Raw genomic sequence first — 27,223 nt, 5'->3', positions numbered from 1 at the left:
GTAAGCCTACCTAAGTCTACCCTTATTACATCCAAGGGCTCAGATTTAACTGTTGAGCTCCTTTTTATTTACTCTACCTATCTACTTATCTGCCAAGATTAAACAGTTTGGTCAGATTTTTATTCTCTATCTCTAAAACAAGAAATTCAAATATGAACTAGCCAAGATTAAGCTGTTTGGCCATTCATCAATTGTGGCATAAATTAACAAGCTGCACACAATGCTTATTACAGAAAATGAAAAAGTAGTGGCATTTTGGACTTGCACACTTTCCTAGTCTTTCTTTGTTTGGGGTTCATTTCTTTCACTTTTTTGACCATTTTATTCTTTTTACCCTTTGATTTTTCTTTTAGGGCATACCCTCTTTACATTTTTTACATTTTTTTATTTTTTGATAATATGGAAAACCTTTGCAACAAGGAAAGGGATGAACATATTACAGAGCTCATCAAGTCAATCATGAAATATGACACCTATTGGTATAGGAGCATAACACACACTAGTTCACTTCACTGAAGTAGCATATATAAATCTGTTTGGGAAATTAAATTATTGATCTGATAATACTGATTCACCCCCCTCTTAGTATTATTTCCAAGAATTGGTATCAAAGCAGGTACTTCAGAAGAAGCATGATCGCTTGAAGGGAGATCCATCAATATGAATAATCAAGAAAGCATGGTATCCATCAGACTGCCAATCTTTGATGGGAGCCACTTTATTTATTGGAAAATAAGAACCACAACCTATCCACAATCACTTGGAATGGATGTCTGGGAAATTGTGGAAGGAGGATATACATTTCCAACGGCAATTCCTATAGATACGGTAGGTAAGAAGCAATGTGAAACCAATGCCAAAGCTGTCAATACTTTATTGGGAAGTTTGTCACAATCAGAGTTTGTCAAAGTCATGCAGCTCAAATCAACCAAAGAAATATGGGACAAAATCGTTCTGAGCTACAAAGGAGACTCTCAGGTAAAATGTACTAAGCTTCAAACTCTCATAATTCAGTATGAAACTCTTAAGATGCATAGTGATGAAAGTATAGCTAGTTACTTCCTACGTATAGATTGTAGGTTTTAATCCCATACAGAAACTACCTGCATACAAATTCTAAAACACAGAAAATAAACAATGTGAGAGCATAACACATTAAACACATATACACAAAGATTTTCCCTTGGATCCAAAAACCAGGACTACTAGCTTGATTTTGCATTATGTTCCTTTCAATGTTACAATACATATTTATACATGCCAAAGCATCCAATACCATGGACCGAAAACTATCGCATACAAAACAATAGACCAAAAACCATCGCGTCCAAAACCATGTGCGAAAAACATGCACAAAACCATAGGTAGGTCTACCCAACCTAACATAGGGTCCAAAACCAAAATTTTCTAGGGCGCTGCCCGGACCCCATAGAGTGCGGTTACCTACACCCCTCAAACCCCCTATGAATCCCCCTGCTACACAATCGACGCAATGGAGGGGGGGCTCCGCCCCCCTTCTAACCCCTGGTTAACTACGTGGGCTAGTTGTGGAAAGAATATAACACAACCTGTTAGGATATTCCGACACATAGGATATAGTTAAGTTCAACTTGGTCTAGTATAGAGTTAGGTTAGAGTTAGGTAAAGTGTGTTTCTTTACCGTTGTACATTTTGTAACTTACCATCCGACGGTCACGATATGTAGTGATCCGACGGTTCACTCTCACCTCGGTATTACCGACACTTGATCCGTGGCTTGACACCCGATTGGTCCATGAGTTCTATTTAAAGCGCATGGAGGGTCATTGTTCGGGTAATCCGTGCATGAGAGAAGCTTATGTAAATTTTCATTCTTTGATTAATAAATTGTCTGTACCCACGTTGGGACAGGCCGTGGACTGTTTCCCTCCTTGCACTCTGAGGGTTTTAACCACGTCAAAAATACTGGTGTATTGATTTGAGATCTGGTTGTGAGCGGTGTCCTTTTGGTATTCTTTCTGAGGAACTTACCCTGTAAATTCCTACATGGTATCAGAGCTATTTGAGGGCCGCGTCCGTTGGTGATCCAAATCTGAAGCCGGTAGAACTGCATGCGGCTGTCGTTTCCTAGATCTGTTGTTTCTGACTGCTTTCGGGCCGAGAGGACTGCTCTGTTGCGTTCGGAGCATCTGTTTCAGTGAGGAACCCCTTTCGTTTCATGCGAAAAGGTTTCCGGTAGCCCTAGCTGCGTCATTTTTCAGATCGGGAGGTATACAGTGTTTTTTTTGCAGTTTACTGTCATTTTCTCTCTGCTTATTTCGGTTTCGGTTTATTTAGCCTTTTTTTTTTCCGGATCTATACCTTTCATTTCTGCGTATGCTCTTTGCCCTGCGACTCTGTGCGATCTGGGCAAATCAGAAACAGAAAGAAAGGATTTTTCTCATGCGTATGCTCTTTTCCCTGCACCTTAGTGTGATCTCGGAAAATCAGAAACATTGAGAAAAATATTTAGTTTTTCGGCTAAAAGCTAACTTTGAGATTTTTTTTAAAATTTCTAGTTTTTTGGCTAAAGCTAACTTCGAGCCGTAAGGTTCGTTTTTCTTTGGATATTCGTGTTGGGTTTTTTGTTTTGTGTTTTGTAGGGGAAAAGAGTCTTCCCAAGGCAAGCACGCAAATCGAGGCCCCCCCCCCCCCCCCCCCCTCTCTCTCTCTCTCTCTCTCTCTCTCTCTCTCTCTCTCAAATATTTTGTATAGATCAATTGGTTCAAAGACCTTTTAAGAGAGTAGAGGTCTTGGGTTCAAGTCTCCATTTTGTGGGGGCGGATTTTTTCATTCCCGCACATTCGCGCACTTTGCCGGCAACGTCAACAATTTTTTTTCAAAAAGCCATAACTTCTTCATCCGGAAGCCTTTTTCAGAGCCGTTTTTTTTAAAACCGCCTATTTTTTCGAGATCTATCCATTGGACCACTTACTTTCAGCATCTTCAGCTTCAGTTGTTTTTCAAAAAATGGAAAGTCCATGCCAAGTCATTCTTGACAGCACTAACTACTTCCAATGGGTAGCCTACATGGGAGATTTACTTAGAAGTAAAGGTCTCTTCAGAATAGCCACAGACCAAGAGAAGAAACCCAAAGATGAAGACAAGGCCGAAAAATGGGAAAATCGACAAGATCAAGCACGTGGTTTGATAGGAATGTCTGTTTCTCCTGATCTTAGATTCCACATTGCAGAAATTGAAACTCCTCATGAAGCATTAGAAAAACTTGCTAAAGTTTTTGGGATTAAAAATGAAATTAGAGCCCATCAACTTGAGAATGAGTTGCTTACTTTGGATCCTAATAATTTTTCTTGCATTGAAGATTTCTTGTCCAAATTCAAGACCCTTAGATATCTCTTGGAAGGTGTTAAAGTTAAGAAAGAAGATGGTAACCTTATTTATTCCATCCTTACTAAGTTGGGACCAGCCTACTCTGTATTTGTTTCCACTTTCCATTCTACCAGGGAAGCTTTCATTTGTCAAGGCAAAGACTACAAGCCCCCTTCCTTTGACTCCTTTTGTGATTCCTTAATAAGAGAACAAGAAAAACTCTTACACCTTGGTCTTCTTAATCTTGGAAACTCTTCCTCGAAAGCGTTAGCCGCCCAGCAGCAACCAAATTCAAAGAATCCTAAGAAGTCTTATCCTCAAAGGAATGGTCCTAAACCAACTCAGCCTCAAGATGAAAGATCATTTCAGCAATATGACAAGACCAATAAAAACAAATGGAAGAAGACTGACAGACATTGTAACTTTTGTAATCGAGATGGCCACTTAGAATCTAAATGCTTTAAGAAGATGGAAGCCTTGGAAGCCGCAATGAAGAAACATAACATCCATCTGGAGCCTACTTCAACTTCAACTTCCGGAACGGCATTTTCTGCATGTCATCGTCAATCATCTCAGTCTGGTTATGCATTAAATGTATCTTCTTCTTCTTCTCATTCTCATGAGTGGCTCATTGATTCTGGAGCCTCTTGTCACATGGCCAAAAACCAAGCCATGTTTTCTTCTTTAAATGATTGTAACACCAAAAATATATATGTTGGTGATGATAGATCTCTTAATGTTGTAGGGACTGGAACTGTTCATCTAGACAATGGTCAGTTCAATGATGTATTATGTGTTCCAAACTTATCCTGCAACCTTCTATCTGTCTATCAGATAACTCATTCAGGTGAAGGTAAAATTGTTGAATTTTCACCTCATGATGTTGTAATCAAGGATCTAAAAGATCCTAAACAGATTCTAGCTACTGGTCTTGCTGATGATTCCAAAAGGTTGTATAAGTTTCACAACTTTGGGTCATCCCATCTTCCCTCAGTATTTGTTGCTCATAATGATGAAGTGAGCAAACTTTGGCATGAGCGGTATGGTCACTTAAACTATCGCTCCCTTCAGCATCTATGTAAAGAAAACATGGTGACAGGTCTTCCTATGGTATCTTGCAAAGATGGTGTTTGTTCCGGATGTGTACTCGGAAAACATCATCGGGACAGTTTTGACAAACGTGCCTCTTGGCACGCCTCAGCCCCTTTACAGCTTGTGCACAGTGATTTATGTGGTCCTCTTCCTGTTGCTTCATTCTCTGGCTGCAAGTACTTCTTAACTTTCATTGATGATTTCTCCAGACGCACTTGGGTATACTTCTTAAAACTCAAGAGCGAAGTATTTACCACCTTTTTGGCCTTCAAAGCATTCGTTGAAAAACAATCTGGACATCAAATTCTTAAGCTAAGAACTGATAATGGTGGAGAATATGTTAAAAATGCATTCATCAACTTTTGCACCGAAAATGGAATTCAAATGCAACATACTGTTCCATACACTCCACAACAAAATGGTGTAGCTGAAAGGAAAAATCGCACCTTAAAGGAAATGGCTAATTGTATGCTGCAATCTAAAGGACTCAGTCTTAGTTTTTGGGCCGAAGCAATTAATTGTGCAAATTATATAATCAATCGCACTCCTACTAAGGTTCTAGAGAATATCACTCCAGAAGAAGCTTGGAGTTCCATTAAACCAGATGTAAGTCACTTTCGTGTGTTTGGAAGTGAAGCATGGGCCCATATTCCAGATGAAAAGCATAAAGCCTTAGAACCTAAGAGTGAGAAATGTACTTTTGTTGGATATTCTGAAGATGTAAAAGGCTATAGACTTATTCCATTTAAGTCCAAAAATGTTATCATTAGAAGAGATGTAAAATTTGATGAAAATAAATCGGCCTGCGAGCCTAGTCCGGCGGATGTGCCACCTCTTCCTATCTCTTCTATCTTTGAAAACATTTCTTCTTCTGATGATGAAAGCGAGGATGATAATCCTTCCCCACCTTCTCAGGATCCTCAACTTCCAAGATGGGTCCGTGCTACTCGGGATGCAGCAGGTGATCTTGCCGGTGATCCTACAGATCAGCGACGTACACGTTCTCAGTTTGAAAGAGCCTCTTCTTTACTGGCTCAAGCTCCAGTAAATCATGATCCTGACACTTTTGCAGAAGCTTCAGGCCATCCACATTGGGAAACAGCTATGAATGAAGAATATCATTCATTGATGACAAATGATACATGGGATCTTGTTCCTCTACCAAAGGGACGCAAACTTGTTAGATGCAAATGGGTTTACAGAACCAAGTATGGACCAGATGGGAAAGTTGATAAACATAAAGCTCGTCTAGTTGCTAAGGGCTTTTCACAGGTTGAAGGCATTGACTACACTGAAACCTTCTCTCCAGTTGCCAAAATGAACTCTATCCGCCTTGTTCTTTCCCTTGCTGCCTCTTTAAAATGGGAAGTCCATCAAATGGATGTTAAATCTGCCTTCTTGCATGGTGACTTGCAGGAAGAAATCTATATGGAACAACCCATTGGCTTCATACAAACAGACTCCAGCCTCGTTTGTCGACTTAAGAAATCCCTTTATGGCCTCAAGCAAGCTCCTCGAGCTTGGTATGCCAAAATGGATAGCTTTCTTTTAGAATCTGGCTTTTCTAGGTGTCATTCTGACAATACTGTCTACACCAAGAAAGTGGGCAACTCTCTCATCATCCTTGTTCTTTATGTTGATGATCTTATTCTTACTGGTAGTGATCCCAACCTTATAAACCATGTGAAGTCCAGCCTTAAAAAGAAATTTGAAATGACAGACTTAGGACACTTACACTATTTTCTCGGTCTTCAAGTCTTGCAATCCCAAGAGGGTATTTTCCTTTCCCAGTCCAAGTATGCTTGTGATATTCTTCGTCATTTTCACATGGAAGACTGTAAGCCAGCCCCTTCTCCCTTTCAGTCTGGAGTCAAACTTTCAGTCTCTTGTACTTCTCCTGAAGTTGATGCTACCTTATACCGTCAACTTGTCGGAAAACTCTTGTATTTAACCCATACTCGTCCTGATCTTTCCTTTGCTGTTGGCCTTGTTGCTCGTTTTATGCAAAACCCCCGTGAAAGTCATTGGAAAGCAGCTAAAAGAATACTTCGTTATGTTCGAGGTACAGTACAGTTTGGGATTCATTACAGTGCCAAAGCAGCTCCTCTGTTAGTTGGTTTCACTGATTCTGATTGGGCTGGTGACCTTGATGATCGGAAGTCTACTGCCGGTTATGTCTTCACTCTTGGTTCAGGACCTATTACATGGGCTTGTAAGAAACAGGCTGCCATTTCTCTTTCATCAGCAGAAGCAGAGTATCGTGGTGCCGTGGAAGCTAGTAAGGAAGCCTTGTGGCTTCGTCAGATCCTATCAGAGTTTGGCTTTGAGCAGCAACATCCAACCACACTTTGGTGTGATAATCAAAGTGCCATTTAGCTATGCAAAGATCCAGTCCAGCATCAGCGCAGCAAACACATTGAACTACACATGCACTTCATCAGAAAGCTCATTCATGACCATGTTCTTGAAGTGCAATATTGTCCAACAGATGATCAGGTTGCAGACATCTTCACAAAGGCTCTCACAGAGGCGAAGTTCACTAAACTTCGATATATGCTTGGAGTTCAGGAAGTTGTCACTAAGGGGGGATAGGCTCTAGTGCCTCCTTCCTTCTCCTATTGTGTCATATTTGTAAATCCTTCAATCCTATCCCAAGTTGTTCTTAAGGGGGGATGTTAGGATATTCCGACACATAGGATATAGTTAAGTTCAACTTGGTCTAGTATAGAGTTAGGTTAGAGTTAGGTAAAGTGTGTTTCTTTACCGTTGTACATTTTGTAACTTACCATCCGACGGTCACGATATGTAGTGATCCGACGGTTCACTCTCACCTCGGTATTACCGACACTTGATCCGTGGCTTGACACCCGATTGGTCCATGAGTTCTATTTAAAGCGCATGGAGGGTCATTGTTCGGGTAATCCGTGCATGAGAGAAGCTTATGTAAATTTTCATTCTTTGATTAATAAATTGTCTGTACCCACGTTGGGACAGGCCGTGGACTGTTTCCCTCCTTGCACTCTGAGGGTTTTAACCACGTCAAAAATACTAGTGTATTGATTTGAGATCTGGTTGTGAGCGGTGTCCTTTTGGTATTCTTTCTGAGGAACTTACCCTGTAAATTCCTACACAACCCAACATTCTCCCACTTGTTGTTTTCTTTACACAAGGGGCCACAAGAGAGCTTAGTCATTTATCCAGCCCTGCAACGCCCAGTGTTTCTCTACACCAAGAGAACTTCTCAGTGCTCAAAGATTTTGTTAATGCATCTGTAGTATTCTTCAAAGTGTCCACCTTTACCAGCAACACCTTTTTGTCTTCTATCATATCACTCACAAAGTGATACTGAACATTAATGTGCTCTGTCTTTGAATGACATGCAGGGTTCTTTGCCAAGAAAATTGCACTTTGGCTGCCACAATCTATCCTTATAACTCCTTGTACTAACCCCATATTTGAACACAATCTCTGCAACCAAACTGATTCCTTTCTTGCATGAGTGGCTACCATGTATTCTACCTCTCTAGTTGATAGTGCCGCTATAGATTGTTTCTTACTCATCCAACTGACTGCACCTCCAAATAGGTTAAACACATACCCACTTGTAGATCTTCTCTGATCCAGATCTCCAGCCTAGTCTACATCAGCAAAGCCACGAGTATCAAACACTCTATCCAATCCTGATCTTCCTTGGTAGCACAAGCCATAATCACTAGTGCCACGCAAATACCTGAAAACCCGCTTCACTGCTATCCACTAATCCTTCCCTGGTTTTGACATAAACCTGCTCAATACTCCCACTTTATGTGCAATTTCTGGTCTAGTACAGACCATCACATACATCAGGCTTCCGATTTCACTTGCATATGGAACACGGGACATGTCCTCTTCCTCTTCTTATGTCTTGGGACATTGTTCAGTAGATAAGTTTACACCTACAGGAATAGGAACCCTCACCAGTTTACTATTCTGCATATTAAACCTTTGCAGTATTGTCTGAACATACTTCCTCTGGTTTAACCAGAGCTTCCTCTTTGCCCGATCTACTTTAATTTCCATGCCCAAAATATAGTTTGAAACACCAAGATCTTTCATGTCAAATTTGGAGGACAATTGGGTCTTCAAATCCTGGATAATTTCTTTGTCATTTCTAACCAGCAACATATCATCCACATACAAGACCAGATAAATAACACGGTCACCAATTAATTTAAAATACACACAGTGATCTGCTTTGATTTTGGTGAAGCCAAGTCCCCATATAAATGTATCAAATTTCTGATACCACATCCTTGGTGACTGTTTTAACCCATACTGAGACTTCTTTAACTTGCATACCGGTTCTTTCTTACCCTTCACCGCAAAGCCTTCAGGTTGCTTCATGTAGATTTCCTCTTCCAGATCCCCGTGAAGAAATGTTGTCTTCACATCCATCTATTTTACCTCAAAATCAAAAGCAATAGAAACAGATAAAAGTAATCTAATAGAAGTTACCTTATCAATAGGAGAAAAAATATCACCAAAATCAATTCCCGACACATGGGAATAACCTTTTGCTACCAACTAAGCTTTGTATTTCTCCACCTTTCCTTCTACATTTGTCTTCTTTTTGAACACCCATTTGCTGCCAATGGGTTTCCTTCCAGCTGGCAACTCCACCAGATCCCAAGCCTCATTTTTGTGCAAATATGCCATTTCATCAACCATGGCCTCTTTCCATAGTTTTCCATCCTCTGAATCTACTGCTTCCTTCACAGTTCTAGGATCATCATCAGTAACAGATAAAGAAAAATTCGAACAGAAAGCAGATGGACTATACCTTTCTGGCTGCCTTCTTTCTCGAACTGATCTTCTCACACCCATAGTTTGTGGCTCATCATCTTCTAATTCCTCTTTTGCTAGAGAGTCTGATTCTTCCTCCTTAAGCTCAAACTCTATCTTCTCAAGTTCCTTTGGTTGGAATTCATGTTTAATATCATATTTCACCTCTCTGAACACCACATCTCGGCTGTACACAACTTTCCTTGTTACTATGTTCCAAAGATTATAACCCTTTAAACCATCCTTATACCCAATAAAGATGCACTTTTTAGATTTATTATCCAACTTGGTTCGTTTATCCTTTGGAATATGTACATATGCATCACATCCAAATACCCTCAGATGTGAAAAAGAGGGTTTCTTACCAGTCCATACCTCTTGTGCATTCTTATCCTCCAACACTGATGAAGATGATTTATTAACTAGGTAACATGTTATCTCTGCCGCCTCTGCCCAGAATTCTTGTCCTAACCCGGCACAACTAAGCATGCTTCTTGCCCTTTCTATCAACTTCTTGTTCATTCTTTCTGAAACTCCATTTTGCTGAGGTGTATATGGAGTCGTCCTCTGCCGTACTATACCACACTTCTTACAAAATTATTCAAATTCCTTACTGCAAAACTCTCCACCATTGTCTATCCTTAGCACCTTTATCTTCTTCTCTGTCTGGTTTTCCACCAGAGCCTTAAATTCTCTAAACTTATGAAAGACTTCAGATTTCTTCTTAAGGAAATATATCCATGTATTCCTTGAGAATTCATCTATAAATGGTACATAGTACACAAAATCACCCAGTGATGGAACCTTCACAGGTCCAAACACATCACTGTGCACAAGCTCTAATACCTGTTTCACCCTCTTACCACTAGAGGGGAAACTCACCCAATTCTGCTTCCCATATACACAATTTTCATAGAAATCAAAATACAGAGAGCTATTACTCATACCTTCTACCATACATTTACCATGAAGTATTTGAAGGCCCTTCTCTCCAATATGTCCAAGCCTTTGATGCCACAACATGGTCTTCTGTCCAGAGACCACTAAATTTTCTGCTACACTTTCAGGAACCACGGAACTGTTGCACCCATCAACAATAGTGCTACCTTGTAGCTTGTACAGAGTTTCACTCTAAACTCCCTGCATCAATACCAGTGCTCCCCGAACCATCTTGCAGGTATCCTTCTTAAACACTGTTTTTACACCTGCATCATCCAGCTTGCTTATAGAAATCAGATTTCTGGCTAATGCAGGAATATGCAAAACACCCAGAAGTGTTCTAACCCTTCCACCTTGCAACTTCAACTTCACTTTTCCACGACCAACAATTCTAGCCTTCCTGTCATCCCCCAAGAAGACATCACCACCATCACATTTCTCATACTCACAGAACCACTCTCTATGGGGAGTGAAGTGAAAGGATGCACCTGAGTCAATCAACCATGCCTCATGATCTACATGTGTACTTGAAGAAGCCAAGTACACATCTCCACCTTCATCTGAAGTGGTTTTCACCTCTGCAGAAGGAGCATCATCAGATCCCTTTCCTTTATCAGGAGCTTTAGATTTACAGTCCCTTTTGTAGTGCCCTTCCTTTCCACATTTCCAACACACCACCTTCACAAGGTTTCCTAGACATTTAGATCTCCCTCTAGATTTAGATCTCCCACTCAATGACTTATTTTTGTTGTTGTTCTGCGACCGTCCTCGTACAAACAAGGCATCACCATTCTGGCTCTCCATATTTTTCTGTCTCATCTCCTCCGTCAGTAAGGATGAGACTATTTCATCAAACTGTAAGGCAGTGGCATTGCTACCTATTGCAATAACCAAACTATCCCACAAATCTGGTAGAGAACACAACAAACTGATGCACTTATCTTCATCTAAAATTTTAATATCAACAGATAATAACTGACTTACCACAGTATTAAATGCATTCAGATGCTCTGTCACCGAGTCTCCATCTTTCATCCTCAGGTTATACAACTTTTTCCGTAGGAACAATTTATTCACCATAAACTTAGATTGGTATAAAGTCCCTAACTTGTCCCACAAAGCCTTTGCCATAGCTTCCCTTGATACATTCATCAATACTGAATCTAAGACACGCAATCGTATTGTGCTCTTTTCCTTCTGATCCAACTTCTTCCATTCTTCATTAGACACTCCCATTGGTTTAGTACTTGGATCTACCATGATCCACTGATCTTTATCCACCAACAGATCCTCCATCTTGAGTTTCCATAACTCAAAACTTTTACCATTAAATTTCTCAATCTCTATCTTTCCACTGCTCACCATCTTATTTCACCACCAGAATCGATCCCGCAGATCTCCCACTAAACAGGGTCTGCCATAGGCCCAAGCGAAACCCCTCAGCAACAAAGGTGTCCTCTTGAAGCCAAAACAACTCTGATACCAAATGTAGGTTTTAACCCCATACAGAAATTACCTGCATATGAATTCGAAAACACAGAAAATAAACAATGCAAGAGCATAACACATAAAACACATATACACAAATATTTTCCCCTGGATCCCAAAACTGGGACTACCAACTTGATTTTTCATTATGTTCCTTTCAATGTTACAATACATATTTATACATTCTGAAGCATCCAATACTATGGACCGAAAACCATCGTGTCCAAAACCATGGACCGAAAACCATCGCATCCAAAACCATATGCGAAAAACATGCACAAAACCATAGGTAGGTCCGCCCAACCTAACATAAGGTCCAAAACCAAAATTTTCTGGGGCATTGCCTCGGACCCCATAGAGTGGGGTTACCTAAACCCCTCAAACCCCCTGTGACTCCCCCCACTATCCAATCAGCACAATGAAGGTGGGGCTCTGCCCCCCTTCTAACACCCTAGTTAACTACGTGGGCTAGTTGTGGAAAGAATATAACACAACCCAACATAGACGAGGTTGTCAATTGTATGAAGAACCTAGCTGAAGAAATTAAGGAAGTTACCTTAGTTGAGAAAGTTTTGAGATCCTTGTCTGCTAAATTTGAATCCGAAGTGTCTTCCATAGAAGAAAGATAGGATTTGTAGAATATCACTATGATGCAGCTTCACGGAATCTTAACTGCCTTTGAGATGAGAAAAGGAGGACCATCATATATGAGAGAAGTCGCATTCAAAGCTTCATCAAAAGGAAAGGAAGAACATAATGAATCAGGACATATTTCAGAAGAGGAAAATGAGGTAAACTTTGTTAAAAAGCTTCAATGGGGTTCTGGAAGGTTTAGAGGTAAGTTACCCTTCAAATGCTTTTCCAGTGGTAGATTTGGTCATTATGCTACCAGATGTCCTCATAAAGATAAATTTGAAAAAGGAAAGGAATATGCAAAATGGAATAAAAAACAAGTTGTGAATAAAAGGAGTTACTATACTCATGAAGATAGTGATGGTTTATCTAATAGTGATGAAGATGGAACTGGACAAGATTACAGACTTCTCATGGCTTATGATGATGATAATTTTTGGGATGCTTTAGAAGAGGAAGACCTTCGTGAAGAAATATCTAAACTCAAAATATGTGTAGAAGAAAATAATATTATTATAGATACCTTGACATACCAACTTTGTTGAAAAAGAAAAACACAATGAAAAACTAGAATGTGAAATTGTGGGTCTAAGAAAGGATCTTGAGAAAACGAAATCTCTCAATCTTAGATTTGCTAACGGATCAGAAAATTTAAATGAAATTATCAAAGTTCAGCATTCTCCTTTAATAAAGACAGGTCTTGTATATACTGAAGAAGCATCTCAATCACAGAAGTCATCAACCTCCACCAAAAGCTATCTTGATGCAGCAAAGACCAGTGAACAGTATGACAATCATTAGCAAAGGTATAAAGAAGATCACCAGGTAAATCAGACTCAATTTACTCCAAGGATGAATATAAGCCACAACCAACCTCAGGTAAATCATACTCAGTTTGCTCCAAAGATGAATATCAATAGAAACTACAATCACCAGGTCAATAGATTCGATAGTCGCAGAAATTTTTTTAATGGGCAATGTTTTTCATCTCATAATTTTGGACACAAAGTTGCTCAATGTGTTGCTTACAAAACCATCATGACTAGAGAAGCACGAAATCAAAGGAATGTAACAGGGATCAAGAAAAGTTCCTATAATAACTTTTCTCTTCTTGAAAATGAAATAAAATGCTCAATTTGTAACAACTTTGGTCATGAAGAATCTGAATGTAGGAGCAAATTTCGGCAAACATCTCAAATGGAGCAAACTCCAATAAATCCCAAGATATGGAGAAGGCAATAATCTCAAATAGAAAGATGTGGTATACCCTTGTATGCAGAACGATAATAAAATCAGTGGTACATTGACAGTGGATGCTCAAAACACATGATAGGTGACAAATAAAAACTTCACTCATATAATACCTTAGAAAAGGAAAAGAATGTCTCATTTAGAAATGACACTCCTGCTATCATAAAAATTAAAGGCTCTATTTTCTTGAAAGAAAAGGTTAAAGCTAGAAATGTTATATATGTAGACAGTTTAAAGAATAACCTATTGAGTGTTAGTCAAATGTGTGATCAAGGAAATGAAGTGGTGTTTCGATCAAATGGATGTGTTGTTTGTGAGCATGATATAGGAGAGACCATGACCAAAGGTACAATAACTCCAAAAAACTTATACATACTCAAGGTAGGACAACAACAGTGTTATCTAAGCAAAAATGATGAAAACTGGCTGTGGCATAGAAGATTGGGACATCTAAGCTTTTCTCAAATAAGAAAAGCATGCAGATTCAAGGTTATTCATGATCTTCCAGATATCAGCATCCCAAAAAATACAATATGCAAACCATGTCAAATCAGAAAGCAAACCAGAGTTCACTTCATGGAAAAAGAAGGGTCAGCTAGTAAGCCTCTTGAACTTGTCCATACTGATTTATGTGGACCATCAAGGAAAAAGTCACCTCGTGGAGAAGAATACATTATTTTGTTCATTGATGACTTTTCCAGAATGTGTTGGATAGGTCTTCTAAAGCATAAAGATGAAGCTTTTGAAATTTTCCAAGCCTTCAAAGCTTTGGTTGAAAATAAATTAGATCGAGAAATCAAATGCCTCAGATCTGATCGAGGAGGGGAATTTACCTCGGATGAATTCTTTGGCTTTTGTGAACAACATGGAATAAAAAGGCAATTCTCCACCGCAAGGACTCCTCAGAAAAATGGTGTGGTAGAAAGAATGAACATAACAGTTCAATAAATGGCTCGAGCTATGCTATATGAATCTAGAACTCCTACAACCTTCTGGGGTGAAGCTGCAATTGTTGTTGTAACTATTCTCAACCAAGAAAATGTTCTGGGAAATAGCACTCAAACTCCACATGAACTTTGGTATGGTAAAACTCCCATTGTAAAATACTTTAAAGTTTTTGGAAGAAAATGTTATATCAAAAGGACTGATGAAAAACTTGGTAAGTTTGAACCCAGATCAGATGAAGGTATTCTTCTTGGTTATCCTTCCAGGAGTAAAGGATATAAATGTTATAATAAAAGACTTGGAAAAATTGTTGAAAGCATTGATGTTGTAGTTGATGAAGCATGCAAAAATCCAAAACAGATAAAATCAACATAAGATTATGACAATGAAGAAGATGGGGATTATTTTCCCACATCAAATAAAAATCATATCAAAGAAGAAACCAATGAAGCACCAAAAGAAGAGATAATGGTAGAAGAAAAGACTCTGTCCAGGTATGTTCAGAAAAATAATCTAGAAACTCAAATTTTAGGGGAGAAAGAGGCAGGTGTATAGACAAGAATAACTATTACAGGAACCTCAAGCTATCTAGCATTACTATCCTCCACTGAACCTAAAAATGTAAAATAATCATGCAAAGATGAATGTTGGGTCAAGGCCGTGGATGAAGAACTTGAGAAAATTGAAAAAATGATACTTGGGAATTAGTTCCTAGACCTCATGATAAAAATATTATAGGAACTAAATGGACATTCAAAAACAAGCTGAATGAAAATGGAGAAGTCATTAAAAAAAAGGCCGGACTTGCTTGTAATGGGTATGCTCAACAAGAAGGTATAGATTTTGAAGAAACTTTTGCACCTGTTGCTAGACTTGAAGCCATAAGGATGTTTCTTGCTCTTTCTAGCTTTCAGAAATTCAAAGTATACCAAATGGATGTAAAATCAGCCTTCCTGAATGGAGATTTAGAAGAAGAATTTTATATTGAATAGAAAGAAGGATTCATTCTTGGAAATGATGAAAAACTTGTATGCAGACTCAAAAAGGCCCTCTATGGTCTAAAACAAGCCCCAAGGGCCTGGTATTACCACCTTGACAAATATCTACACCAACAAGGTTTTACAAAAGGTTCAGCAAATAGCAATCTATATACAAAGATTGAAACTGATAAATTGTTAATTATTATTGTTTATGTTGATGATATCATTTTTGGTAGCAATGAAGAATCCATGAGTCAGAATTTTGTTTCAGTAATGCAGCAAGAATTTGAAATGTCCTTACTTGGTGAAATTACCTATTTTCTTGGCCTACAAGGTCAACAAAATAAAGATGGTATTTTTCTTTCACAAACCAAATATCTCAAATAGATCTTGAAAAGGTACGAAATGGAAGATTCTAAACCTGTATGTACCCCAATGGTAACAGGATGCAGTCTTAGCTCAAATGATGAATCAGCAGCAGTACATCAACCAACTTACAGATCCATGATTGGAAATCTACTTTATCTAACAGGTACCCGACCTAACATCATGCATGCAGTAGGAATAGTTGGAAGATTCCAAGCAAATCCAAAGGAATCACACCTTTAGGTAGTCAAAAGAATTTTCAAATATCTTCAAGGAACTTTGGTTTATGGTATCCTGGAGATTCAGATCTTACTCTTCATGCATATACAGATGCAAATTCGGCAAGAAGTGTTGATGACCAAAAAAGCACTAGTGGTGGTGCATTCTATATGGGTTCCAGCTTAGTGTCTTGGTTCAGAAAGAAACAAAGTTCAATTGCCTTATCTATAGCTGAAGTAGAATATGTGGCTACTGCATCTTGCTGCACACAACTACTTTGGATGATGCAAACCTTGCAAGACATTCAGATCACATGTACTCCACCCATCTCCATTCTATGTGATAATACAAGTGCCATCAGTATTTCAAATAATCCAGTCATGCACTCCAAGACCAAGCACATACCCATCAAATACCATTTTCTACGTGAACAAGTGCTTGAACAAAAGGTCAAATTGGAGTATGTTCCCTCCAAAGAATAGGTTGTTGATATATTCATTAAACCACTACCCAGAGAAACATTTGAATATCTCAGACAAATCTGGGAGTAATTGCTACATCATCCTGCTGTTAAATACAATTTTTCAGAGAAAAGTTATTATACGCATGTTTCATGAAGTATAGTCGCATACACACGTGGGTTTCTATGGGTCAAGGAGCACATATGTTTTTCAGACAAGAAAAACAGTGGGGTAGACTCTAATATGGGTGCTTTGTCTGATGTTGATGATTACAGTCTATTGATATGATCAGTTCATTAATTTTTATCTAATTGACAAAGATGCCTTGATCATTGACTTGTTAACAATGCACAGGTAGCACAGGTTCAGGGGGAGCATTAGCCTTCACTCACATTCTGCATTGTTGGCATTATGGTTGTTGAGTCTAGCTATGGCCTCAGGTATTTATCTGTTGCTTAAGTCATGTAAAAGTCTAGGGTGTGATATGTCTTCTCATACATTTGAATGAGTCCTATTGGACAAATGATGTAATTTGTATCCCCACTTTGCATGGGATGGATGATGTAATTATATTTATGTCATGTATAAACAATTGGAATATCCTCACTTGGTTGGGTGGATGAATCAAATTTGGTATATCCCCACTTGGTTGGGAGATTGATGTATGTATGAGTCACTGGTGATAGGAAGGTCATACTCACATAGTTGAGTTATAGAGTCATGTTATTCTTTTGGAGAATATTTTTGCAGACTCTGCTTGTGCTCAGGCGGAGCATCGATGATTTTAGTGCATCTCAGCATGTATAAAGGGGATCTCAATCAGACAATTCAACATGTACTCAGGGGGAGCATGAACAGCATAGGGAAGAGAATATCTTGGTCCACCCTTTGCCCTTGATGTCAAATGGGGAGAGTGTCTTGGTGTTGTTGTTTCCATCAATTCCAAAGGGGAGATTGTTGGCATTATGATACAGGTGTTTTCCTTGATGGCAACTCACTCAGATGAAAGTTCACAGTGCAGTAGGTCAACAACAAAGGATTACATATTAGACTCCAAAGGATGAAGAAAGAGAGATATACGCTGGTACACTTTTTCCAAGGCATGTATACACATGGTTTAACAAAACAAAAAATAGTGTATAACGTATACATGCACTTTCATAGGAGGAAAAGCGTGTACATGTTGGAAAACCAATTTTTTGGTCCAAGGTATTTGATCCAAGGTATTTTGGTCCAAGGTAATTGGTCCAAGGCATTTGGTCCAAGGTATTGACCCTAGGTATTGGGTCCAAGGTATTGGTCCCAAGTGGTTTTGGTCCAAGGTATTGAGAAAAGCCTAAGAGTATATAAGGAGGAGAAGATCATTAGGCCAGAGTGTGCAAGCAATGAGATTCTAAGGAAGACTTCTATCTGAAGTATATATTATGTTGCAGGGTTATGTTTGGGACAGGATCTGAAATATTCATGTGCACCTTGAGTTCAACATTAGATCAGGAATCATGAGACTTGAAATGACTTATTCTTGAATGATCTGATATTGGTTGAGACTAGATCTAATGTTTTGCGCATGTTCTATTTGTTATCTATCATGATCTGGGTTTGTCTGAAGTCTGGAATTGCAGCAAAGTTTTGAGTCAAAATTTACAGATCTGTACGCAGGTTCGTCTTGGCCAAAGTGCGTGTACATGCAGGTTCAACTCTTTCAAGTGGCGTATACAAAAGGAAAAGATTATGTTCAAATCTGACTGATCTATCTGATCAAATTCTGTTGTTTTATTGTTGTCCGTCAATGAAGTTTTCTTAGATCTGAATGTAGAACTGTTGTATAAGGAAATTGAGTCTGATTGATTGATTGATTGAGAAGGAAGGGTGATCCTTGCTGCTATCTATTTTTAACTCTATAATATGATAGTAGATCTTTATAATGTCATTGATTGGTCCAGTCTGTGGTTCAGAAGTTTATGATTCAATATCTTTAGAGATATACACAGATTGGGTTCAACCAAGTAGCATATACTCTAATGCATGATTTTTGAGGTTACAGCTAGTTTTGGATGATGACGCAGGGTTCTGGTTTCAGCACAGTGTTCTGGTGTCAGTGATCTGATTGTTCATATTAACTGAACATCAGTTGATGCAGTTTATGTTTAAAAGGCTTTGATGGGTCCAAGTGTGAAAATTTGATGAAACATGGCCTTCAGCTCATGGTGTTGTGATCTAGGAGTATCCAGTCTGAAAATTCATGAAACGTGGTCCCTGGTGGAAGAGTGGAGTTTTCTGTAGGCTAGCACCTATGTACTAGTAAACATATTGGCTAGTACAAGAGCTAGGGGGTTGTAGCTCCCTTCTAGTAGAAGCTAGAAAATGAGAGAAGGTTGTAACCTTCTGTAGGTAGAAGCCTACATACTGGTATGAGTCTGCACCAATACAAGATTGTAAACTAATTTTATTATTATTAAAAGAAGACAGAGATGACAACAGCAGATGGTTTTTACCCACATTGGGTTTCCACCTTAAATATTTATGTTCATGTGTGTTGCTTATGTGTGATGCTTTATTCTTGTTTTACTGCACTGCCTAATGAATCTCTGATATACTGTTTTAAGATCAACACATGATAAATTGCCTAAATCACAAGTTCTCTGCATATACACTGGTTTCTTTAAGCACAGTCGTGTATACATGCTAGTTCACTTCACTGAAGTAGCATATATAAATCTATTTCGGAAATTAAATTATTGATCTGATAATACTGATTCACCCCCCTCTCAGTATTATTTGAAACATACTATGGAGATGATTAGGGAGAGGTCCTTACCTGAGAAATGAAATAAAACCATGCTTTGAAGAAATGGTGATTTAAAAGTGTCTATATGAGGCGATCATATCCCATGCTCATTATGATGACTAAGACTAAAGTATTACAAACATAGAGGAAAGGTCTTGTCAAGTCAGTTGTGAAATGGTTGACATGTTGCTAGTTGAAGAAAATAATTTCTTTTTCTCTCCAAGGCGTCTCTGAAAAATAGGTTGAACATGGTGCCCCCATGCATCTGATAAACGGAAATTGAAGGAGGTGTGAGAGGATGCATGGGTCTTCAACAAAATTAGAGAAATGTAATGGTCACAATGTACGATACTACCCTGACATGAAAACTAATGTTGAGGTTGAATGTGAGGGAGACCGATGACATCAGTGGGAAAATAATGTCTCCCACTATGCCACTTGAGATTGTCCCTATAAGGTGGGAGCAACCAAGGTACAACTTGAATTCCAAAAGATGGGTGTTGATGTCAATAGAATGAAGTGCCAACCACCTAAAAGAGGATTCTGGGAAATCCAAGTGAAATTGGAACATACATTTGCAATAGGATGGGTCCATAGACATGATGGAGAGAGTTGACAGTATGTGAGGGATACGAAAAAATTTCCTGAGGTTGGAGTGTTGATCCAAGTGGCAGCAGTCAAAATAATAGTGCTAAGGTAGATGCCCTCAAAGTCAATTTGGCATCTCGACAGTGGGCAAATGTTAGTTCGGATTTTCATGGCATGGAATGATAAAATGGTGATCAATGGGATGTGTATGATATGGGTAAAAAGCAAGCTCCAGCTAAGGGAAACTTAGGACTGCCGCTAGGTAACTGACACAAAATATGGGTGAGAATATTGTTCCTTTAAAAAAACTTTGTATACTTTCCAAAAGAATTTAAAATTGGTTTGGGATGTACAAATAATGAGGTGGGTGCCCCAACATAATGATGGCATGTGTGATGATGCAGTGGGTTTTTTGTTGAGGGCAAGGGCCCCATTGGTTGGTCTTGGTGTTAGGAGGATGAGGTGGATGTAATGGCACAGATGGTATACTACAATTTGGATCAATGGTAGGAAAAATGTAGAATGTGATGGTGCATTCGGTTTGTTCTGACTGTAAACAATAATAGTGGCCTGGTAGTGGATTTCATAAGAAATGAAAAAAGAAGAGAAGTAACAGGTCGATCTTATAGACATGCGTATGAAGAGGCTCCTAGGCCCAGGGGATTGGTCATGGATATTGATAGTGTGAAGGGAACTATGAACTGGGGTAATCCATCTAGGTAAATATCTATCAACTGACGTGGACATTTACCATGTGCAAATGCAAGGCGATTGTAAACATAGTCAATATGGTGGACCCTATGGTTTATTTTAGAGAAATGATGTCAATATATGCAAATCTTTGGAGGAAGTCGATCACGCAAAGTGAAGAATGATACCTTAATTTTTTATTGGCCTCGAGGGATGAGTTTGCTGAGATTTTTTTGAGAACCTGCAACTTCAAAAACCAATACCCTAACTAAAAACATCTTTATGTAACAATATGTGAAATGGAGCATATTGAAAAAGATGTATTGAAAAACACAGAAAGGCACACCTGATGGGTACTCTGAAATGTGAAACGAGCCCAAAAATGAGAATTTTTGTGGCACGCAGAAGTGAAGTTTCCACAATGAAGTAGGTTGCAACTTGATTCTAGATCCTGAGGAGGTGAGGGGACCTCTTGCTTGTGGTGGGAGAAGCCAAGGTGGTGTCTCCTCCCAACCATCACTCTAGATGTTACGTGGCATCGTGAGGACATCATGGTTCTGTCATGGCCTCTAGAATATCTTTGTCTAAATGAAAAGGATTTTCTAATGGTGATAGAGGTTGCGAGAGTTCATGAGGTTGGTATTAGCACCTAGTGGTGCTAGTTGACAAGCAAGAAAACGCCTCAGCGGTTGTTGTTGTAGAACCCAATGATGTTGACAATGTGCATATTGCATGGGTCTACATAGTCATGGGTGGTCCAACCTTTGCAATGGTAAAATTAGACTCAACACCAAAGAATGATGAGAAGGTGAGATGAATTAGGGTTCCTATAAATGAGGATATGATTTGTATGTGGTGTTGGGTGTCATTAGGGAGAATTTCCTATATGGTAGTCATATGGTGTGTAGGGAAAGGTTCTAGGGAAAGTGTCAAGTTCCTTGGGTGCAAGGAATATTCCTTTGTGGGAGGAGGTTGTTCAGGAACTATATGAAGTGTGAACTATTGGATGCCAAGTTGTCCAAATTTTCACAACATTTGACATGTCACCGAAATATGAAAGGTGTTGGGACAAATGTCATAAGGATGAGTTGTATGTAATGCATATCCTATGTCCATATGATAGTTGGTCTGTGTCACAACATCTCTCATGTTTTATGACGATGAATGGTGGAGGATGTCATGAAGTGGGTCACTTGTTAAAGGTGTTTGACACCCATTGAGCTTAGTGTTGGCATCGGGAGGAGGGCTCAAGGTCCTGATGCCAGTTTTCCATAATGCTTCCCTTGCCTCTCAAAATCAAGGGAGGTATGGGAATTTCCTTGTATGATGGACTTGGGAACAAATGCGACAATGGTTATCCATGTGTCTAAACTTGTTAGAGCGATCAAGCTAAGGAAGGTGGACCAATGAGAGAAAAAGGTCCCTAATTTTTTTCAACTCTTGGCATTAATTAATCAAATGCCCTAGTTTAAGGATAATGAGTTAAAGGATACATGGGAGCATGAGGTCGCACTGACATACCATTTTGATGTAAGGCTAGTGAGGGTGTGTTGAAACAATCTTAGATGAATTGAGCCTTCAATTATGTTGTTGGATGAGCACCACAAGTGAAAGGTCATGAAGTGGTTGGCAGGTTCTGACCCTTTTTTACCTTCAAACTTAGGAATGTCTTAAGGGAGCTTAGTTGGAATGGGAGGCCATTATGGATCATGGGAAACTAGATAATTTTTAGATTAGTTAGATTTGGTAGGTTTAGAGAAGCTAAAAATGGGATTTTGTTCGTATTTTCCATATTGGAATGTGTTAGGAAACTAGCTCACAAAAAGATAGAAAAGATAGATCAACGCCTTAGAATTCAACCTCTTCGAGGGGTCAACCTCCTTTACATTACACAAATGAACAATTCTTGGATGATACAAATAACTAAGCCTCCCTTCTATATATAGGAGTCTAAGGGGTCATAATATAATCAAGCCGACATAACAGTAATAACATAAGGGCATAATAATAACAATAGTGGGTTTCTATGGGGCACACTAATAACAATATGGAGACAATAGGGGTACAATAATAACAATAAGGGATACAATGACAATAGTAATGGAGGAATCACTAGTATTATAGGGACCTAACATGCCCCACCCCTTCTGTAAAGCATTGTCCTCAATGCTTGAGTAGTTTTGGATGCTTCTATATAAAATTCTCATCATGTGGAATCTTCAGTGGATAAGTTCTTCCACTTGATGAAATACTCCGAAATTGATCGATTTTGTAGCTGTCGAGTTCTTGTTTTTGTGACTGCTTCTAGTTCCAATATGATTTTTCCTTCCTCGTCAAGCTCTATAAATATTGTTTGAATTGGGAGCTTGTCACCTATAACCTTCTTTAAACATGAAACATGGAAAACTGGGTGCACTTGGGAAGCTGCAAGAAGCTCCAATTTGTATGCCATTGTACCAATCTTTTGCAACACCTTGTATGGGCCATAATACTTTGGTGATAATTTATTATCCTTCTTAGCCTGCTTGAGAGGCATTTGTTTATATGGTTGTAGCTATAGGAATACCCAATCACCTACATCAAAACTTCTTTCGCTGTGATGTTGATTTTCCTATTGTTTCATTCCATAATGCGCCAACATGAGGTTATCCTTTAAGAGTTGGAGAGCCTGTTGTTGATGCTCGATGTGATGTTCCACTGCTTGAACCTTATAATTTTATCTTAAATATGATGTTATGGGTGGTGGATGATACCCATAAAATGCCATAAATGGGGTCATTTTTGCTGTAGTATGGAAGGAAGTGTTATACCACCATTCAGCCAGAGGCAACCATTTGACCCATTATGTCTATTTAACAGATACAAAGCAATGAAGATATCCTTCCAAAAATTTGTTTACTATCTCAGTTTTCCCTTCATATTGAGGATGATAAGATGAGCTATCAGCTAACTGAGTATCGAGACAAGAAAATAACTCTATCCAAAAATTTCCAGTAAAAATGGGATCTCTGTCACTTACAATAATCTTTGGGTTTCCATGTAGCTTTGGAATTGTATCCATAAATGCAGTAGAAACTATATTGGCTTTAAATGGATGTGATACTGCACAAAAGTGTGCATACTTGGTAAGTCTGTCAACTACCACCATGATGACACTCTTTCTTTTGGACTTGGGTAAACCTATGATAAAATCCATTGAAACCTCCTCCCAACGTTGGCTTGGAATGGATAAAGGTTGTAATAGACCTGGGTCTTAATTGTTTCAAATTTATTTGTTGGCAAACCAAACATTCCACCACAAACTTTTGAATATTTGATTTAAGGTCATCCCAAAAAAATTCCTTCTTAACCCTGTGGTAAGTTTTTAAAAATCTTGAGTGCCCTCTCATGAGCCCCAAAAATGTACAATTATTTGGGCTCATTCAACCTCCTAATTTGGCTTAGTCCACCATTCTCATTTGTTTATTGCATGTTTTTGATTATTTTTATGTTGATAGAGTGAATTTGGTTAGTCATTATGCCAACAAGTCTAATGGGTGCTTTGTGTAGCCTTTTTGGTCAACTTGGAGACAAAATTGAAGGTCTTAATGAGCACTTGGCAGCCAAATTCGTGGGAGAACAAGCTAGAGGATTTGTAGGAAGGTGTCCCCCTCATTTATGGGCCCTTACCTCGAATTCTCCACCATCAGCTCGGAGTTCAAAGGCCACCAAATCAATGAGCACAAGGGCAACCAAGCAAGTCAAGTAGGACTGCTGCTAACTACAAGTCTTGGGCAGCCAAGTCCCTAAATTTTAGGAGGACTGTTGGGTCCTCAAATTGTATAAATAAGAAGGCTTAGGGCCTCATTTGGGTTAGCTAGTTGGTAGTCATCTTTGGGATTAGCTAGTTAGTCAATTTGGTTAGCCAATTAGTCATTTTGTTTTAGCCATTAGTTAGCTAGTCTGTAGTTCGATTTTTATGCAATAGAATAGCTTTGCTTTCAGCTCATGCTCAAGCTCTCCTTGTGGACAGTTTTGATGTAACTTTTCATTTCTTGATTAATAAAGATGGATCGAGCTTTGCACCAGCTCTAAATTCTCTTGGGAGGCCGTAGCTCTTGGGGTTGGGCCCATCTCAAGCGCCCAGTACCTCCCTTGTTTATATTTATGTGTTTGCTGCGTTCTTGAAATAAAATCTGCTCTTTAGATCTTGCTTTGTCATTGTAGTTGGTTTTGATGGGTAACGTAGCTTTTTATGCTTAGAATCGATTGGTAGGAGTTTGTATGCATTTAGATCTTTTGGCATGTTCTTGCTCCTGTGATGTATATGGTTCTCTTTTCAAACAAGGCTGTTGTTTATTCATTCATTAACAGTTGGATTGAGTTAGCTAGGACTTGGTTTGTTTGCAAGAATTCATTGATTTGTTTGAATAAGCATTGTGCAGGGCATCTCTATCACCTTCATCACCTCCTCGTTCATCTGAGCCTCGTTCAGGTCAGCTCCTCCATCACCAAGTCTGTTTCTTCATCTCCCATCTGCTCTTTTGCCACGTAACCCTACCTTCTTGCTTTTCCATTGCCTAAACCTTCGTTGATGCAAGTCAGCCTTCCACATCATCTCACCACTCCATCCATCAGTTCCTAGGTCACTTCAGACCCCCATCCTACCTCCATAACCATCCATGCATCTTCCATCAACCATCCATCCTCAAAAATCCAATTCGTAAACATCCTGTAGAAGAATTACAGAACGTCCTGTAGAAACTTCCTGTAGAAACCTCTGCAGACTTCTTGTAGAAGTTCATAACCACGGTTGCATGTCATCCAAACTTTGTGAAACTCTCAGAGAGAATATCAGGTATCCCTTAGACCCTCTCTGTACCATCCCAGCCTTTCCCAAAGCATTTCATCCCTTGATCCATCCCTGCACAGTGGAAAACTAGTTAAAAGCACATGCATGACAATTCTTATAACTTAATCAAAAATACAAAAAGATGTTTTCTTCAGATAGTGATAACCTAGACACATGCATTTTACCTTCCTAGAAGTAATGTCATCTCTTCTCATAGTTTGCATTCTCATTTTTGCATCAGTAGGACTAGTTGGTAGAATTAGGGTTTGCTAGGGTTTGCGTTTCTTTTTGGCTTTCAGTTTCTTTCCGCAAGTAGATTAGCTTCCTTTGAGTTAGCTTTCGTCCATCAGTTAAAAAGCTTCTTCTAAGAGCTCATAGAAGTTGGCTTGAGCCCCTAGCGGACTTGTGCCAGCTGACCAAGTGACAGTTGCGGCAAGAGCTAGTACTTGTGCATATAGCACCGTCGCTTCCAAGTTTGTTACGAACTACCGGGTTGATAAAATTAAAGAAGGGAGTTCCAGGAGTTGTAGCATTATTGCTACAATACTGGAGCCCACCATATTTTTGGCGCCGTTGCCGGGGAAGCGGCAAAGTATTGGTGATTGTTGCTATTCTTCTATTTTCTACTACAACCTTCTTCTCAGTAGTTTATTTCATTTCCATTATGCAATTTCATTTATGCAAAAGTAGATTAGCATTTCTTGCTTTCATAGATTAGCATTTCAATTCCGCAATTTCATTTCTGCAAGCGTAGATTAGCATTTCAATTCCGCAATTTCATTTCTGCAAGCATAGATTAGCATTTCAATTTCGCAAGCGTAGCCTAGCATTTCATTCCTGCAATTTCATTTGAGCAAGATAGATTAGTCCTTTCCTGCTTTCATTTCAATTCCGCATTTTCATTTTTGCAAGATAGTTAGTTGTAGTTCAGTCTATTTCAGTTTTACAAGTAGAAGTAGGAAAAAGCAAAAATCAACCAAAAAGATTTCATTTCATGCTTTGTAGGAGTAGAGATAAGTTAGAAAAATGATTGCACAACACCCCCACTGCTTCACATAGCCAACGTTCTTCTTCGATGGTTGTGATGAAAGAACCCCTGGGTGGACATCGAGACATATCTGAAGAACCTCTAGGGGAGAAGAAGAAGAAACATTCCTCTGAAGCAAATGGCTACAAGCAGAAATGTGGGGAGCAATCCCTTGTCCAAAGATGAATTTGCAAATCAGATCGAAGATTTCAAGAGTGATATGAGGCAGTTTCTTGCCATGCAACTGGATACCTTGCGGATCCAAAAGAAGTAAGAAGAAACCAAGAGGGCTTTGGCCATTTTTTGTCCTAGGTGCACTAGAAAGCATCCTAGGAACGAATGTCCAATGCACCCTCTAGAAGTGTGTTTCATCTGTGAAGAATACCATCCTACAGATCAGTGCCCTTCCTTGCCCAGAATCAAAGCTACATATCAAAGAGCCAAGCGAGCCACTGAATCACTCTGTTATATGAACCAAAGGAGGCCACATGGACCCATACCCTACCAGCAGGAACTACAAGGGACACCCGAGACCTATTATGACCCTTACCAAGCCACCTTCATGCCTTCTTGGGGTCCCCCTGCTCATCCTTCCTGGTTCACACCTCCTCCTTATTCCTTCACAGATCCATATTATGCCTAACTAGCTGCTCATTCGTTTCACTCTTATGCTCATCCACAGCCTCAGTGGAATGCACCTTATCAGGAGTGGAGGCCCCAATACAATACTCCTCCCGCTTATTTTCCTCCACCACC

The sequence above is a fragment of the Pinus tabuliformis genome, chromosome 6 (genome assembly GCF_031772625.1).
Source record: "Pinus tabuliformis cultivar Carrire ecotype Pingquan chromosome 6, CPIR1, whole genome shotgun sequence".
Classification (NCBI taxonomy): Eukaryota; Viridiplantae; Streptophyta; class Pinopsida; order Pinales; family Pinaceae; genus Pinus; species Pinus tabuliformis.
This window is presented reverse-complemented; position numbering follows the sequence as displayed.